Raw genomic sequence first — 19,188 nt, 5'->3', positions numbered from 1 at the left:
TACGCAGGGTGCGTTGTGGTATGTGTCTGGGGCTGGGGGTGTGTTAATCTCAAACATGAAAGATGCTTGTAGGACACTCCCCTCCTCAGCCGCCTGTCAATCTACCATTTCCAGAGTACTGTATCTGTTGTGGGTAGATGGATAGGCAGGGTAATGTGTTCTATGTGGCCCAGGAATTCCTCTCCTGTAGCTACCCTCGCCCCCCCTCCTTCTTGTTACAGTTTCCCAACTAGCCTCATCCCCGTATGAAGGGAACTGCTCTACTGGCCTGCCCCTATGTTGTGACTGGGCGCTTCTCTCCCTCGGGCAGTTTTCCCAACCCTCCAGCAGCTCTTGGTGGTGGCCCCATCTGTAGTCCTCTAAGTTGTAGAAATTTGAAGGCTAGAAGAATGACAGAGGGAGTGGCTGGATGGTACTACCAAAATCCTCATCAGAGGCCCAGGTACAAATGTACGCGGCTGTGTTCGGGTCTCTGAAAGTGACCAGAATGCAGTCTCCCCCGATGGATTTCCTAGTATGGCCCACCCAGGATGCCCTCCTGGCCATGGAAATATCACTGGTTGTTCCTCTCGGGAGTGGTCTATTTACAGAGAGCCAGTTAATAACTTTATTCTTCAGTGAGGTAATGGATTCGAATGTGGGGGAGTTTAATTCCGGGACCCCTGCCAGTACTAAGGTATAAGGTGCAGCTTCTGGGGGGAGATTTATAAGCTTTGATCTACGGTTGGTATTTGATTGCTCTCCACTAAATTGAGGGGCACCCTTGCTGTTTAATAGTGGCAAAGCATTGTCTTTTATTGGGGGAATTGTTGTTGAAGTAGCAGTTGCTGTTTGTTGTTTTGAAATGGGGGCCTTGTTAACCTTTGGTGGTTGGGGGGTAATATTTGGCATGGAATGTAGAGGTTTGGGGGGGTTTGCGGGCGGTAGCTTATTGTTTGTTACTATAGGAGGTCCATTAGCCTTGGTGGATGTTGGACCGAGTCCATCTATTACTGCTTTTGTCACACTATTATCGGTTTTCCTTGAGTCGGCTAGTTGGACAGTTGCCTTTTCGATGTTGACTAGTCTGGCTTCGATCTTAATCAGTCTAGCCTCTAGGGGACTCAGTAGCGACCTAAGAAGTGTACCTATGTCCTCCAGTGTGATGTCATCGGAGGTAGTATCTACAGGCGCGTTGGAAGCGGGCTCTGGTGAGGTTGAAATGGCAGTTCTTGGAGTGGTTAAGCTTCCCATTCTCTCCGACCTAGAGGCAGGGGTGGCTCCCCTCCCCCCTTTATCTCTAGATTGTGGGGGTTTAGGGGATTTAAACCTATTATCTTTTTTAGTGTGTCGGCCCTGGTTCTTTTTTTGTATAGCCCCTTCTCTAGCTCCCCTGTTGCAGTCGTTATTTGGTTCTGTGACTTTGACTGCCTCAGACATCTCTGTTGGTATAGGTTGAGGGATTTGGGTGTTGGGTAAAGCCATTAGGCTTACATCCTCAAAGTCACTCGGGACCTCAATGGTGGACTCTAGGTTAGTAGTTGTGGTACCCGGAAGTGGGCCTGTTGCCTGATCAGTACCACAGCTAGTTGGTAAACCGGGTCTATCTTCTGGGGTTCTAGCTTGGGCCACTGGGCCTAGTGAAGATCTCCTTACCCAGTCTATTTCTTGGGAGATTCTTCGCTCCAATACCTGGATTTCCTCTATCAAGAGAGATCCCGCCTTGGCAAAGTAGGTGTCAATGGGTCCTTTTACGGCTCCAGCCGCGGCTAGGGAGGAAGTTTTGCTCCTGGTTTCCCTGGTACTCATGTTAGTATGGTTTCAATGTCCTCAGTGTGGCAGGCAAAGAGACAGGGCCCGGACCGGACTCTCCCGTACTCGAACGGCCTCAAACGGCCCGCTCTTAGCCCGGTCTTCGCTCCGGGCTGCGTCCCGCGCTGCGGGAGAACAAACACTGTTTATAGTAGTTGAAAGGGCGGGAGGGTGGAGCTACAGGGAGAGCGGACCGGAAGCTGGCCTCGGTCTCGCAGGAACACCTGGGTCAGGTAGTCCCTGCACGCTCGCAGCCATGTAGCGTTACTGCTCCCACCGTCCAGTCAGGGTTCGCCTCACAGGAAACAACAGAGTCAGTGCACGACGAAGCGGCACCCGCGGAGCGGGTGCGGCGAGCTCCAAAGTGCAGGAGTGCAAAGCGGTAGGTGAGCGCAGATCTAGCAATGCGCTAGGCAGCAAACAGAGTGTCAAACTAAAGAGATTTGTCAGGACTCTGGAACAGTCCACCAAAAACTGGACTGGCTGGGGAAAACTGGAATGTCTGGTCACCCTAAGCCTAGGCAGCGTGCATGCACAGTCTGCAAGACCTGTTGTATCTCCTCTGTGGGATTTGGCAAGCCCATCAATTGCCATTCATTCATTGTTGTGCCATTTGGAAATATATATTTTTTTTTTATACATTAGTTCTCATTCTCTCGACTTTGGGTACTTGGTCCATGCCAAGGCGATTCCACCCATTGTTACTCTGGATTCCTCCTGGTCGGCCATCGCAACGCATGGTTACCAGATGGCTCCACAACTTTACACTTCTCTTGCTATCCCCCTGCCACCCCCCTCAACCCTCCCACAGCACTTGCTTGCCCGCTCCATGACCACCCACCTATTGGCCACAGCTCTGCTGTCAGCGATCTACTTAAATATATTCCTTATATCACAAGATCATGGCATGCAGTCTTGTGGCCCTTGAACTGATGTTTTATTGTATAGGCTATTTACATTGTTTTAGCCTTTCCGGCCATTTTATGGAGAAATGTTCTGTTTGGCATATTTCCCAGATAATCTCTGACAGTCTGTTGCTAACAATTGGCATTGGAAGATGACTTATTATCACTCCTACACTAACATTCTTCCCTGTACCGTGATTACCTACGTCTACAACTGTTTCCTACAGTCGCACCTTGTCCTTTCCATTCATTACAACCATCCCAGCAGCACCTCAGCTAACACTAAGCTATCTCAATTTTATGGTGGTATGAAGAAAACTGTGTAAACCCAATTTGTTTAAAACAAATTTTTTTTTTTTTTTTTAAACCTTTATTGACATCAAAAAGGAGAGACAAGTCAAGGCCTACAACCAAGCCGGCCGGCCGCAATGTGCAAAACAATCAGGAGTCACCAGGCAAATATCACATAATCAGTCAGTACAAAGCAGAGGCCGTACAATCATAAAAGGGGGGAGAAGAAATACCGGAACCAAAGGGCTGAAACACAGGAGTAAATAAGGCTTAATTTTATAATATGGGGAGAGGACGTATGACAGGCTCACTTTCAATACGGAGGCATCCGATATCCCGTAACCAACTTCAACATTAATAAGGGGGCATGAGGCCAGAACATCGGGGGGGACAATACAATGCATTCAAGAAATCAGGATATGTGATACACAATCAGCCCCTGAGCATTATCCTCGTAACATGCCCACCTCCCAAGACACTATCAAGCCAGAACAGAGGGATCGGAAAGACAATACACCAAACCCAGCCCGTCATAGTAACCTCTAGGACACCGAAAGGAAAAAGGGGGAGGGAACGGGGTAGGGAAGGGGAAGGGAAAGGGAAAGGAAAATGGAGGGAAAACAAAATAGAACAATAAGAAGGGAAAAAACTAAAGGAAAAAGACACGCCGACACAGGCCCCCCGTGGCGGGAAGACAGGAGACAAAAGGAGTAGCGGCCCAAGCGGGGGCATGGCGATCAGGGAGAAAGACAGCCGAAACATAGCAGGAGGAGTAACGACGCCACTCCCCCCACCCGAAACACACCATAGGAGGTCGGGACAGACGCGGCCTCACGAAAAAAGAGATAGAGAAGGGCCATAGAACCAGAGGACAAAATAAAAAATAGAACCCAACCCACCCGTCCCACCCTGCACCCCTGTAGAAGGCTATGACCTACCCTTCAAACAGCGTGCCTGTCGCCCTAAACCAGAACCCGAAATATAGAGAGAAGTAAGAAAGAAAAACGAGACAAAAAACAGCAAAAGCAAAGAAAAAAAGACAGAAGGGAGGAGCAAAATAATTATAATCCGAACAGGCGGCCGCAGCCCTCCGCCCCACCAGACAAGCACAGTCAAAAACAGGCCAGGTCGACACCCCATCACGTGCCATAAAACAGTAGGCGAAGGGGACCTCCCACCTTTCCACGACTGAAAATGTTTATGCTACTAGATCGTACACCTGGAATCAAACAGAAGTCGTACATTTCACCCCCAACCCTTTCGAGCGATAAACCCCACCCACCACATGGCAACGTAAAACCACATACTAAATACGGAATCAGCATATAATCGGGTGGAATGGCGACTAAAATAGCTACGTGGGGGGTAGATAGCTTCACAAGGGAGCAATAGTCCAAACCAAAAGTGTAGATGCATCGACAATCGCAGCACGAGCAATGAAAAACAGGAGTTTAGTTGCGCCACAGGATCGGGCGAGGTGGTCCCAGTTATAGACACAGGCAAAGTCATCGAAGCAGGCACAGGAGGCAGTCCACCAATAGTTTCAGGCAACAATGTCGAACAGGGTCGCAGTACAGCATCCAAATCCCCGGGGTCCGAACCTTGAAAAGCAGGGCGCCCCAAAGTCACCGGTACCTTACACGATCTTCGATCAGTGGCGGAGACACTCAAGCCAGTCGAGGGGGGCGAGGCAAGGAAGTCATCGAAACAAGAGGGCGACAAGAAGCCCAAAATGGCGGCGGATCGTGGCGGACCCGCTGAGATGCCCAGAGCCAGGGAAGCGTGCAGGGATCTCAGGGCTTCCAGGATATCTCTGACCGTCGGCTCACGTCCACCAGATCCACTCCCCACACAATTAGGCAACACGGGCCCGACGCCACAGGGTGACTCTCGTTCCAGAGGGTCGGCCGCCATTTCGTGAATCAGCCCAATCGCCGCTCACCAAGACCCCCGGAAAGAACAGTTCTCAAATGTAGGACTTTACAAGCTCCGGGGGTCCCAGCAAGGGCGGCCTCGATGCCAAAAGGATATCCGCCCAAGACGGGTTTCCGCCAGCGCCAGCACCGGTGCCCCAAACAAGCGGAGCCCGGGCCCCGAGGACCAGGGCCGCCGGACAAAGCAGCGGCGGGGAGAGACCCCCTCACAGAATCAGGTCCCGGAGCCTCTCACCCACGTCGGCCGCGCGGCCACCAGGGCAGGTCCGGGTCAGGATCGCCGGGATCTTCGCAAATCGGCTCCCAACACTGGATCTCGCCGGCCAGGTCCCGGTCCAAGTCTCGCAGAGGCCCCGATCCCTCGGAGGCCACAACACCGGAGCCACTGCACACCGAGACCCCGGGGTCGGATGGTAAGTACAAACAAGCCGTTATGTTTCCAATGCCCCAAAAATGTGTCGTCCTCGGACAGGATAAAAGACAGGATAGGCAATCAGGACGGAGGGCTGCGGGAGCCGAGCTAAAGGGCGACCATCACGGCCGCGAGCTAGGCTCCTCCCCCTAAAACGAAATTTAAAAGTGACCCTTGACCATTATACCTTGATAGGTCAAATATTAGATATTCAAAATACTCCACACCGTGGCTGACCATAGGTTCATCACATCAATCCCTATTTCACAATTAAAAGAGACCTGTGCAAATCGCCTCCGGAACCCGCCACAGTTGGGTTCCAATTGAATCAATGCACGAAAAGTTTTAGATCAAGGAAGGTGTACCAGGAAAGAAATCAAAGTCTTTTAAGCGAGTCCTTAAAAGAATAAAGAAATTTAATGGACTGGCTTAAAAGACTTTGACTTCTTTCCTGGTGCACCTTCTTGATCTAAAACAGGTCAAATAATAGACATGGTTCTTATTAAGAACCAGTATGCACTGTATTTAAAGTGGAATCTTTGCTTTGAAACATCTAAGTTACAGTCTAAATTCACTTATCACGCTGTAAAAATGCTACTACTCTCTTATCATTTTATCTTGACACATTTGATTATGCAATGCTCGCGAACATATCCAGAAAATTAAGAAAAAAAAGTTGACAAAGATGCAAAATGTCTTACCATTGATAGAAGGTCAAAAGACTTGGATTGCTCTGGCAGTATCTGCCTAATCACGGTATGCAGATTTTAATTAAAGCTACCGGAGACATGTATGTTCCTCATTTTTGTCTCAATTTTAAAACAGGAAGTTTACAAATAGCTGCCACCATGTGGTCCAATCTTTCACCCTTCACACCAAGGGAAGAGCATTTTTATTAGCTTAATGGTTCATTGCATGCACTGTTTGTCTGTTTGTCTGTCGGGCCTATCCTTTGAGTGACAGAGTCATATAACTCCAACGCGGGTCAAACGTGGGATTGAAACCTGGTCAGAGTCAACGGCTGTCTATTATTTACGAAACACAGTTAATGCCTGCTATCGATTATGCACTTTAAAAAAATCCTTTTTACTCATTTAAAGATTTCATTGTGCAGTTTGTAGATTAAACAATGTGATACAAATAAAAACAAAAAGCCCTTCCCCATGACACCCACACTGCCCCGTTAGCCATTCTGCTGTCCCTCCGACATGTCTCATGAGTTAATCGTACAGCTCAGCTTTGCCCGTCCATAGGTTGCAGCATGTTCCTCAGTACAATAGATCACAGGATCCCAAAATGGAGGAAACGCATAGTACTGTCCGTACAGCACTGGCCAGACCACCCCACCGCTGCCTTTGCAGTAGCTTGGATCCCTGCAACTGCAGCCACATCAATCTCACCAAAGGGAGATGACTCCGCTGCAGGACCTCAAATCTCTTCTTTTACAAAGACATTTTCAGATCTAATTTCCTCCTTCTCACACTCCATCAGGAAGTTCTTTATTCATTGTAAATTTGTCATTTATATTTTTATTTTGTTTGTACATTCTGTGCTTGCTGCGTTTGATATTGTTTTCCTTTTACCTGCATTGTTTTGTTTCTATGGCCTGCTATTTTTCGCCAGAAAGCTCCTTTAGTCATTGTAAATTTGCCATATATATTCTTATTTTTGCCCGTACATTCTGTGATTGCTGTGTTTGAGACTGTGTTCCGTTTGCCTGCGTCGTTTTGATTCAATGGCCTGCTACTTTTGTTTTGTTCCATTCCTGTAACAGGTCTCTCATGTAACGTAACTGGTTCTATTGTACAGTGCTCTAACACCTTCGGGTAAAGTCCGCGCTTTATAAAAATGCATTAAATAAATAAATAAAAATAAAAAATGCCCAGTTACAGCAGCTGCACCCCGCCACTCCCAGTAGGCACAACCCCATTTCACCAACAACATGCGGCTCTCTGAGACCATGAGCAACAAGCCCAAGTGCGTGAATGGCAAAGGGGGCATACCGGCTAAGCCAGGGGCCACAACAAATCGGTTTCCATGTTATTGTGAAATACAGTGAGCTGCGAGCAGCGTTCAGATGTCGCATAGGAGAAGGTGAATTTAGCTTTTCACGTATATTAGGAGGGGGTTGAAGCCACGCCTCTCAGAGGCTTGTCAGAGGTCCTGGGGTCATGGGCTTGCAAGGTGTAGCAGCTGAAAATCTACAAATGCTCTCACTTGCACTAACCAATGCTTACAGTTTGTTAGTGTGCCCCCATGTAAACTTTATATTTTATGTGAGTATGTTGGGGGCATGGGGATGGTAATGTATTTTCATGTATCTATTTTAGATGTTGTGTAGCGGCGTTTACAGGATTGTCAAGCAAACGAATAAACAGGGAGAGCCAAGGCATAGGTCTGGCTCGGATCTTAGATCCCGTGCATGAGCCGAGCCGAGCTTTGAAATGTTTATTCACTAATAGCGGTATATCTTTACATTTCTAAAACGCATGGTGGAACCTCTGCAATTTAAAATTGTGAAACTTACATAGCTCGAAATTGCTTGCTTTATTAGTCTACCTTTTATGTCAAAACAACTTCATCATCCTGCCCCTTCTCCTTTCTTTATTTGGCTACTAGAAAAACAGGATGGCCATTTTAAGGTCATAATCGGTGAGCAGCATTTTAAGGTCCTTGGGGGGGGCGGGCCCATTCACGAAAGGGGCCGCCCTTCGGGAGGGGCCATTGGTCTCTCCCAGAACTTCTGGGGCAGGATATGATATCCATTACTTAGAAGGGGGAGGGAGTCTACGCTCTCCTCAGGCTGGTAGCCACCCCTCACAGACAGTATGACGTCATCAAGGTGCGCGAGTGTACGGGCCCTCCTGTTATGGTTAAATGGAGTTCAGGGAGCGCACGTGGGTGAAACGTGCCCTGGGTTGCGCATGCGCATCTCGAACGTGAGAGCGTAGCTGTAAAAGGATCTGACACCGGTTAGCGACCTTGCCGTACGACTTAATTATTAGAATGCATTATAGTTTTTCCGGATGTTAGATTCGGTTAGGAAACACGCTGTACTAGATATTTGTTAAGGTTAGCCCATCATACCATGTCAAAATGGATGTTAATCTAATGTTCTGAAATGTGCATTTAATAATTGTCTAAATGTTTTATTTTATTAAAATGTTAATTTTGTTTTTATATTTTAATAAATACGGCCAGGGGGGGCCCTGACCCCCTGACCTCCAAAGACCCATGTGTTGAATGGTTGAATTAAGTAATGCAGTTGGTGTATTAAGGAGGGGGCTGGCCGGCAGTCCCAGACCATGCCCCGATTGGCCCCCAGCTGCAGACAATGTGCTGCATAACTAACTACTTATAAGGCCCCAAAGGTAAGACCGATTGCATTGCAAATGCTTGTTGTTTTCTGAAACTTATTTTTTGATGATCAGACCCAGAACAAGAAAGAGAAAGGAAGAAAAGAAGGAAAAAAGGGGGAAGAGAAAGATAGGAAAACACTGTCAAATGGGGAAATCAGAGATTAAAAAGAATCTGTGAGAGTGAAGAGACAGGAAGTATAAGGTGACGGAAGAAGGAGAGACCCGGTGGAATCAAGTCTAGGCAGCCTTGGTACTCAGCAACGTGAATGGTGGCGTAGCAAGAAGGGCGGCGGTCCACCCAAGGCGGCATGAGTTTTGGGGGCTCCCCCCCCCCCACCCCACCTCCCTTACGTTCAGCAGCCGCGGGTGGCAAACGCAGGGGTCACCACGGGCAGCCTAAGGCCAAGATGCAAAACTGAATGCCAGCATTCAGCAGCGCCAGCGGTAGATTCATAAGTAAATCTTTGTGCCCCTGCATTTATTTATTTAATTTACAAATGAATCACTAGATCAGACCAAAAAGACTTCCTGAACAATACAACCAATTCAAAACCTTTCCAATTGTAAATCACTACAAGTCTCTTGCGTCAATGTCCGCTGAACACTCCAGCTAGGATGTATGTCACTACAACGCATGCTTTTACAACGCATGCCATTACGACGCAGGTTTTACAACGCAAGTCTGTACAATGACTTGCGTTGGGGGGGCGCTGGATAGTGAATAGTTTAATTTACTATTCCAACTCCAGTCCCTGTGGATAGTAGGGAAGGTGTTGGATAGTAATTAAACTATTCCCTATCCTAGAGCGCCCTCCAGCGCAATTCGTTGTAATGACTTGCGTTGTAAAAGTTGCGTCGTAATGGTAGTGCGTTGTAAAAGTTGCGTTGTAAAGGATGTTTCCCCTCCAGCTACAGTAGGTAAAGCACATTTTTATAACAATGCTCACAAAAGAATATGCACTGTAAAAATAAAAGAGAGAAATTACGAATGATAGTCGTTTAATTATTCTTTCATGACCTGACCCTCTATAAACAATCTTAGTTGAAACCTTCCACCCCCCCCCCCCCCACCCCCCTTTCATGTCCATTTATGCCTTGGCTCTGGTGCCCTGGCAGCAGCTGGGGAAGCAGTGCGTGATGGATCGGATGCCAGGGGACGAGGCCGCCTCCTGCAGCTAGCAAGGCATATTGATATATAAGAGGAAGAGGAGCGCAGCACTTAGGAAACAGTGGGTGGCTGCCAAGAAGCAGCAGTGTGTCAAATTGGGTGGAAGGAGGAAGTGAAGTTTTCCATAGGTCAGCAGTCCTCCCTCCAAATGCTTTTAGGTTTTGATAAATTGCTCACTGGGAGGTGGTTGTAATAGCAATGATATAAAAACGCGGGAAGGGACAGCACTGCGCAATCACCAGGTAAAATATATAGCAGCCTCGGGAACGTGAGTGACTCCTCTGACACACGTTCAATGCCATTTAATGTCACAAGAGCGAAGTGGAAATTGTTGGGCCTTGAAACTGAAGGGAAAAAGTCAAACTTCGAACAGTGCATACGTCAACAATAGCTAGCCCTTCGGTAGAAAAATTGGCAAAAGCAGGCTCGGGTGAAAATACCCTCACAGGTTGAAGCTTGCGTAATTTCACTTTACGCTTGTGATGTGAAATTTCCCACAATGACTCTTGGCTGAGTAATTATGTGATGTTCGCGGGGAAAAAATTGCAGCACTTTTTGCCCCATTTTATAAGCGCAAAATGCATCTGTTCATTCAAAACGGGCGTGAAGATTTATTTCTCTCAAAATATAGCGTTAATGTGTGGTTGTACTTTCATTGTGGAAGAAGTACACAAAGGCAAATAACAGAAAAAACAGCAGAGCGTACATGGCAAAACAAAGCTAAAAATTTAAATGAATTGCTTACTCAATAGGAACCTGGTGTAGGAAGTTGATTATTTTCATTGATGCTCTATCACCGTGATCCGCCCACTCAACAGGTTCAAATAAACAATCCATTATTTTGACAAATCGCATTGTATAGGTCATTTGGAGTAACAGCCATCGTGGTCTGCAGCACTGAATTAATTTCTCCTGACAAAACGACAATACACTGGTGAGGTAGCGACACATCCTGACAGTTCTGGTGCCAATGCTTAGCCTTTTTCTGTACCTTCCATGGGTGCTGTTCTGCAGCTATAAACTTGTCCTGGAGATTTAAAAACGGAGAGTTAAGTAGAAGTGTGCGTGTGTGGGGGATGCAGTGTGAGGGAATGCAGCTCATTTGCTCTCCGAGAGCCTGCACTGGATTGCCTGGTTGTGCAGCTGTGGCATTTTGGAGTATCACAGAGCTTTTCCGGCATTAAGAAGGTTTGAGCAGGGATAAAGAAATAACCAATGCATACCCACAGATCGCGTGATAAAAAAAATTATGAAAAGTGCACAAACCCAATCTTATTAGTGGTATTTATATGTCTACTCTGTGTGCACTCACCAATGCTTAATTAGAAATAATAAATAAATAAGTGCCATGTCGCAAACATTGTCTCTGGAGGACACCCAATGCCACTGCCAGTACCAGCCATTTCCACTACTTTTGCCACCAATGTTTGTCTAGGTGTTGCCCGCTGTGTTTGGTGTAGCGACCCGAGTCTCGCGGAGGCGGGACCCGGAATCTGGCCCGGAAGCAAAACCCACACAATGAATCACTCTCTGGCCAGGCGTGACTAGAGAACTTAAATAAATGGGATGGGGTCGCTTGTGACCTTCTGTCTCACACTGTGAAAGTGAGTGGTGTGTGTTACTCAGAGCTGGCAACTGGAGGCCTACTGGTCATGCACGTGGACCCCCACAACACTGGTGACGAAGGTGGTTGCTGCTGAGCACCCCGTCCATCCTGTACGATCCCTGTGACGTTCAACCTCTAGCCTAGAGCCAGAAAAAAAGCTATACAGCTGGCGCTCCTAACTGCTGCAGACTGCCGGAGCGATTTGTCCTACTGCGGACCCCACCGATGGCCACTCAACCTCACATGCTGCCCTCTGCACTGTGAATCCCACGGAGGTTCTGGCACCGGGAAAGCGAGTCGATGGAGCCAGTGTGCTCCAAAAGGTACAGTGGCTCGCACACACTGCCCTCAGTGCACATGCGCATCTTGCCCCCTGCAGGCCGCAAGCTGAAGAAGCCGCGACAGCCCCGCCCGCAAGCTGAAGAGGACGTGACAGCCCCGCCCGGAGCAACACCGTGCATGCACTTGTTTGTGCACCAGCCCTGAACTCTACCACCGCTTTGTCTCTTGCTGCGATCCCTTTCCACAAGGCTGCGAACGCGGCTGCACCAGAGGATTGCCCTTTGCAATGTGACACTGCCCAGCAAAGCCCCCACTGCAAGTCTAACGCACAGGGCCATTAGGGCACGTGAGACTGAGGCACAGAAAGCAGCAACAAGCTGAAACCAGCCATTTAAAATAAAAGAACAAAAGACAAGAACAAAAAACAAGAACAAAAATAAACACCCCTCACAAAGGAGGCAAGAACTGCAAGGGAACACCCACAAGGGCACCAGACCAAAGGTGAGATAAAGTCCAAAAGGAAAAAAAAAAGAAACAGCATGACTGACGCAGCAGCACAGGCAGCCCCACAACCGCAGCAACTACAGCCAGGGATGCAGGACGGCCACCAACAAATCCAACCAACACACAACACACCCAGATTAATGCATTGCCACCATTCAGCGAACTGATAGACCCACTCACTGCATTTTTTATGTGAAAGGTGTGGATCAGCCGCCTAGACAACTATTTCACCGCAACGCGGAAGACGGACGATACCCTGAAAAGGACCCTACTGCTGCACTTCACAGGTGAGGAGATATACAAACTATTTGCGCATCTACCAAACAAGGGAGCCGCAAATCATTACAATGCTGCCGTCAGGGCTCTCAAAGCACACTTCGACCCTCAGTTGAATCCCGACTACGAGAGATTCAAACTGCACCAAGCATGACAAAGAGATGGAGAATCCATGGACACATTCCATGCATGTCTAAGGGAGCTAGCCAGCACATGCACAGCCGACGTTCAGAATAAGGAGGTGAGAGCGCAAGTCATACAAGGATGCCACGATAAGACCCTTCGAACCCTCACTCTTCGTCAGCCTGGAACATTGCTAGAAGAAATCCTCATTCTGGCAAGATCCCACGACTTGTCAGACGAAGGAGCGACAGAAATGTATATGGCCATTACCCACCAACTAAACAAAAAAGCGACCATCAAAACAGAATGTGCTGATACACTCCGTACTTTGAATAAAGGAAACCGAGGATGATGGCCATCAAAGAGCCCAGCAGTCCATATACTGCAGAAGGGAGGAAAACCTGCAGGAAGGATGCCTGGCTCAAGGGCGGACATTCTCAAAATGTGGCAATCGCCCAACCATTTCTCTGTTGCGTGCAGAGGAGGCCCAAGAAGCAGAGGAGCACGCGGATGGAGACCGCCCTCAAAGGCAGTAAGACAACTGGCCCTTGAAGAACCTGAAAATGCGAAAACAGCAAGGACCCTGTCATGAAAACAGCATCACCTGGAAGCCTCGTCAACAGATGAGGAAGGTGAATGCTACCTCATCTCATTTGCCAGCGAACTAAAATGGAGAAGACGCTCACAACCCACGTGCGTTATAGATGTCACTGGAACCTGAGTCACTGCACTGATTGATACAGGGGCATCCGTGAATGTCATGGGGAGTCAACAGTACAAACAACTCCTGCCAAAACCCCTGCTGACCCCATCACATGTCAAGAGCCTCACCTATGGAAGCCAAACCTCACTGCCCCCGAAAGCAGGGGTGGGCGGAATTTGCAAAGTCGCGCTAAGCAAAGCTCCGCAAAATCATAAAAAATCTCCGCAAGCACACAAAATTGCTTGCTTGCTTTTTCCACCCGTTCGCGGTGCTTTTTTCCTGTTTGCGAACGCTGTTTGCGTGTTCAGGGAGAAATATCTCCCGAACATGTTTTTTGAAAGCGCAAACAAGCAAAAAATTCCACAAAGCTGCGCACTGCGGAATTTTTGGCAATTCCGCGTTCTGCGCGGCACACGATATTACCCAAATTCCATGTATTCCGCAACCGGAACGGAATTTCCCGCCCATGCCGACCTGAAAGGCAAGATAAATGTGCCAGTAAGATCAGAGGGTCAAGAGATCATAACTACGTTCCACATAGTGGGCAGAGAAGCCAACACGCTAGTAGGAAGCCACACAGTGGAAGGCCTAGGCCACGTCACGTTTGCCCGGCACATCAGACCTTGCAAACAGAGGAAATCCTGGAGCTGTTCCCCCAGCTGTTCAGAGGGCTAGGGAGCATGAAGAGGCCGCCCATCAAGCTACACATTGATAGAGCTGTGAAGCCAGTAGCACTGCATTACAGACACATACCGTTTCACCTAAGGCCACTAGTGGAACTCCACAGTCTGGAACAATATGAAGTGATTGAAAAGGTTACCAGGCTGACCCTGTGGGTCTCGCCCACGGTGATAGCTGGGAAGCCAAAGCAACCCAGGAAGATAAGGCTATGCATCGATATGCGCCTGCCCAAACAGGTGATTAAAAGAGAAAGGCACATCATACCAATAGTTGACGACATAATAGCCAACCTCAATAGATCCTGTTGATTCTCCAAGTTAGACCTCAATGCCGGCAACCACCAGTTAAAGCTGGCAGAGGAGAACCGGTACATCACGACCTTCTCAACCCACATAGAATTGCATGGCTACAAGAGGCTAAACTTTGGGATTTCGTCCACAGCCAAAATATTTCAAATACGGTTCAAGAGATGCTGTCAGGTCTTCAAGGAGTGTTAAACATCAGTAATGACATTCTAATACACTTTGCAACCAGCAATGAACACCACCTCCATCTCCGAGCTATGTTGCAGTGACTCTCTGACCACGGAGTAACTCTCCACAAGGATAAATGCTCGTTTTTCCAGAACACAATTGAATTCTCCTTCAGCCAGGACGGCGTCCGAGTTGATCCCCGGAAACCTCATGCCATCCAGCAAGTACCGGCCCCAACTACTGAATCAGAAGTATGAAGTTTCCTTGGAATGGCCACGTACTGCGGGCGGGTTATACCCAAACTCGCCATGATAGCAGAGCCATTGCGAGCCCTTGTGAAGAAAGATGCTGAATGGAAATGAGAAAACAAAGAAGATGTAGCATTTCAGAAAGCAAAGGAAGCGCTATTGGGCAAGACCACCATGGCGTATTTCGACGCAGCCCGAATGACTGAACTCTTAGTGGATTCCAGCCTGGTAGACCATGGAGCACTCCTAGGAAACCAGGAAATCGAACTAGGCAAATTGGTGCCCCTTGCTTTCGTAAGTAAAGTCTTTACCCCGACCGAAGGACACTACTCCCAAATCGAGAGGGTAGTGCTCGAAATTAAAGGGGCCTGCAACCATTTCTATTTGCACATAAGTGGTCACCCCTTCCGAGTAATGACTGACCAACAGCCACTACTCCCCTTATTTTTTTTTGTTGTTTAAATCTTTTTATTAGGGTTTTACATTTCAGATTCCCATGTGGGACATCAGATCAATCACAGGTCAGTTATTACACGTATGATGGTTACACTTTATCTACAAACATAATACATCTTCAGCATTTGGGTTCCGTTCCATCAAGTATGATTACACATCATCGCTCATGGACTTGCTGCTAGGTCAGCTCGTTAGATGATGTTGTGTCTCGCTGTGGCTGGTCCCTAGGGCTGTATGAGGGCAAAGACTGGTGTCTGTGTCTCCCCTCTGCTTGTATATGTGACCCCTTGCTATGTAGTCAATCATTAATATTCTGTAGGTGAGTCGGTATCTGAACCGCCAACTGAAACTTAACTAGTAACTGTGGGGAAAGACTTCTTCCAAAAGAGAGAGGAAGGGGGAGTGCGAAGGGCGGGCAAGGGTAAGTGGCTATGGCGGGCGGAGTGTGTGCTGGCCATTGGTCCGAGGGGTGGGGTCGCTAGGGTTCCGGGGGGAAAGGAAACCGTCTGTCGCGGGAGTAGATGATATTCCCAGTGGTGTTGGCCGCCCGTCCCATGTCATCCTCCCACTGGGGGGTTCACTCTCCCAATATCGGGTCCTGCGGGCTGGGGTGTTGGGAGGGGCTGCGGGGTTGGTGCGGGGACGGCACCGGTGTCTCCTCTGCTGTTGTCTCTTGTTTACATTGCATTAACAGTTGCGCCCATTCCAGAGAGATTTGGTGCTTGCGTGTAGCTTTCACCTCTTGCTCCCTCAAGGTCTCTTCTTCTGCTGCCCCCCATTTGTTTACCGCTCCTATCCAGACTGCTTCTGGTGGGCCCGTGGGGGCACTCCAGTGCATAGCTATCGCTCTCTTTGCTAGGAGGAGAGCGAGGGATGCGAACCGCCACTGCAGTTTTTCAGATTTTTTCTTTCTGTAGGTTCGCCGTGGCACAGGCCTCCCATGTGTCGATGTGTAACAGGTTAACTATTGTGAGGAGTGTTTGGTGTATCTTGGTCCAGTTTTGCTGCAGGGATGGGCAGTCCCAGAACATATGTCGGAAGTTCGCCTCCACTGCCTGACACCGGGGGCATTTGAATTGTGTGTCTGGATAGTACCGGTGTAATTTATCTGGTGTGAGATATGCGCGGTGTTGTATGTTAAACTGTATGTTTTTGAACCATGCGTTCCTGGACACCTTTTTAGGGTATTCCAGAGCATGTGCCCATTCCTTGTCGTGGAATACTCTGCCCACATCTTCTTTCCATTATTGTCTCAAGCCGTCTAGGGAAACGTTAGTCAGTTCTCGGATTGCTTTGTAGTGCCATGTTACTAGGTGTCTACCTGTCCCCATTCTGAGTATCGTGTGAAGCACCTAGTGTGTTGGGGGTTCCCCGTCCTGTAGGTTCCAGTGTTGGCAAGCACCATCTAGGAGTTGCCTATGCGTTAAAAATTGCCCTTGTGGGAGGTCATACCAGTCGACGAGTTGTTTGTATGTTTTCATTTGCCCCTCGTGGAACAATGCTTCTACCTCTGTCACTTCGTGATCGGTCCATACCGGTAGGGTTCATGCAGTATAATATTTTTCCTTTTCGAGGGAAGCCCACCAGGGGAAGCAGTGGGGAGTATATCAGTTGCCCTTTTGACATTCTGTGTACTCGCATCATGCATTTGCGAGCTATGGAGACCTGTATCGGGTGTGTGTGGGTCGGCTTGGTGCCTGGCAGGAGCATTCTCCTTATGGCGGGAAGAGGTAGTCTGACGGTCTCAGTGATCGTTTCTCCTACGTATTTCTCCACTGTCCAGTGAGATAGCCACTGAAGTTGCGCAGCAAGGAAATATGATTCAAAGGACTGGGCTCCTAGACCTCCGTATGTGGTGGGCAAATATAATGTGCGCAATGCTACTCTGCGCCGGCCATTCCCCCATATCAGCGTTGTGAGCAGGGTATCCAGTTCACAGAAGAAAGACTGGGTGGGATCACAGGAAGATTTGCAAAGTGATACAGCAGTCTGGGTACCATTATCATTTTGGCTATGGCCTTCCGACCGATGGGTGCCAGGGGTAGTGTCTTCCAGAAACTCACCGCCGATCGTAGGCCCGCCAATGCTTTACGGTCGTTACCTTCATAGAAGTCTGCCGGGGAATGGTAGAGCTGCACTCCCAGATAACTAGGGGCTACTTCGCTCTATTTTAAGGTTTGGGCGCCTATCCCTATGTCTTGTGGTGCCAAGTGAGGACTGAGTGGGTAGATCAACAACTTTTCCCAGTTGACTTTGAGACCTGAGGTGTCTCCGAATTCCTGCAGGGCTGCCCATATCGAGGTGACATCTCCCGCTACATCCCGGACGTAAATCATCAGATCATCCGCGTATAATGATACGCAGTGCACCGTTTCCGCGATCCTGATACCATATGCCACCCCCTCTCGCCACAGCCGTATGGCCAGGGGCTCCACCGCCAATGCAAAAAGGAGGGGGGAAGGGGACATCCCTGCCTGGTACCCCTCTCCACTGGGAATGGAGTGGAGATGAGTTTGCCGACTCTCACCCTGGAGGTGAGACCCCTATACAAGAGCTTTGTATATGCCATCAATATTGGGTCAATTTTCAGCTTCCGAAGGACTGCAAACAAATGGGGCCATGTCAGAGTATCAAACGCCTTCTCGAGATCGAAAATCAGGCACGCTGCTCAAGGGAATCTGTCCTGTACCCTGTTTTGGATATGAAACAGCCTTTGCAAATTATGCGAGGTGTTGCATCTGGGCACGAAGCCGCATTGGTCTGGGTGCACCAGGGTGGGGAGAATTTGACTGTAGCGATCGGCCAATATCTTTCCCAGGATTTTACAATCTGCGTTCAGGAGTGTAATTTGCCTATATGGAGAAGGGAGTGTGGGGTCCCTATGGGGTTTCAGAAACGTCACCACCAGCGATTCGTGGAATGACTTGGGCAGTATACCTCTGTTCAGGGCTTCCTCATATATGGACGCTAGGTGGGGCACTATTTGGCCGCGAATGTGCTATAGTATTCTAATGGGAACCCGTCCATCTCTGGCGCTTTCTTCCTCGCTAACAACCTGATGGCGTGCTTTATATCTGAGGGTGTGATCTTGCTGTCTAGGTCTTTCCTATCTGCAGGGGAGATTGTGGGCAGTGTCGATGTGCCCATATATTGTGTCAGCTCACATGGTGTCACCGGTGCTGGGTTGCGGTACATGCCTGCGTAGTAGTTACGGAATATGTGCAGGATGTCAAGTTGGGAGTGTTGGAGACGTCCTGTCTCGTCTGCCAGATCTGTGATGGGATGCGATGTCGTGTCCTGTTTGATCACCCATGCCAATAATGCTCCTGTTCTATTGCCCTCCCTGTGTGTCCGTGTTGCAAACGCGCGATAGTTGTATTTGCGCAAGTCTCGCATTGCTTCCACATGCAAGAGTTTCGCCACCGAGAGCTACGCGACTCTGGCCCTCCCCTGGTCCGTACCCCGGGACAAATCTGCTAACGTGGTCTCTGCTCTGTTTAGTGCCTGTTCCAGTGTTCTCCGCACCCCCACCACCTGTTGGATACAGTGTCCCCGGGCGCTAACCTTATATGCTCTAGAGGAGGTTGAGCCAGAATTGTGTATGAAATGCTCCCGGATATACTCCCCGTGTATTCGGCGAAAGGCTTGATCAGTGAGGCACTCCTGGGGAAGTTTCCATGTTAGGAATGGGGGATGGGGTAGTCTCCATCTAAGGGTCACTATGTGTGCGTCGTGATCCGATACTACCCGCCCCAAATAGTCAGTGTATTGTACTTTGGGTAGGGGGTCTGTGGAACATAGGAATCTGTCAAGTCTCACTCGTAGGTTATGGGGATGGAGTGAAAGGAGTATAGTCTAGCATCTGGGTTCTGTGTCCTCCAGGCGTCTGCTAATGCCCAATGATCCACCCATCTACGGAAGCGTTCCGTTTGTTTGTACGCCGGGGAATGTGTTGGAGGAGGATGTGATCTATCTA

The sequence above is a fragment of the Lissotriton helveticus genome, chromosome 8 (genome assembly GCF_964261635.1).
Source record: "Lissotriton helveticus chromosome 8, aLisHel1.1, whole genome shotgun sequence".
NCBI lineage: Eukaryota > Metazoa > Chordata > Amphibia > Caudata > Salamandridae > Lissotriton > Lissotriton helveticus.
This window is presented reverse-complemented; position numbering follows the sequence as displayed.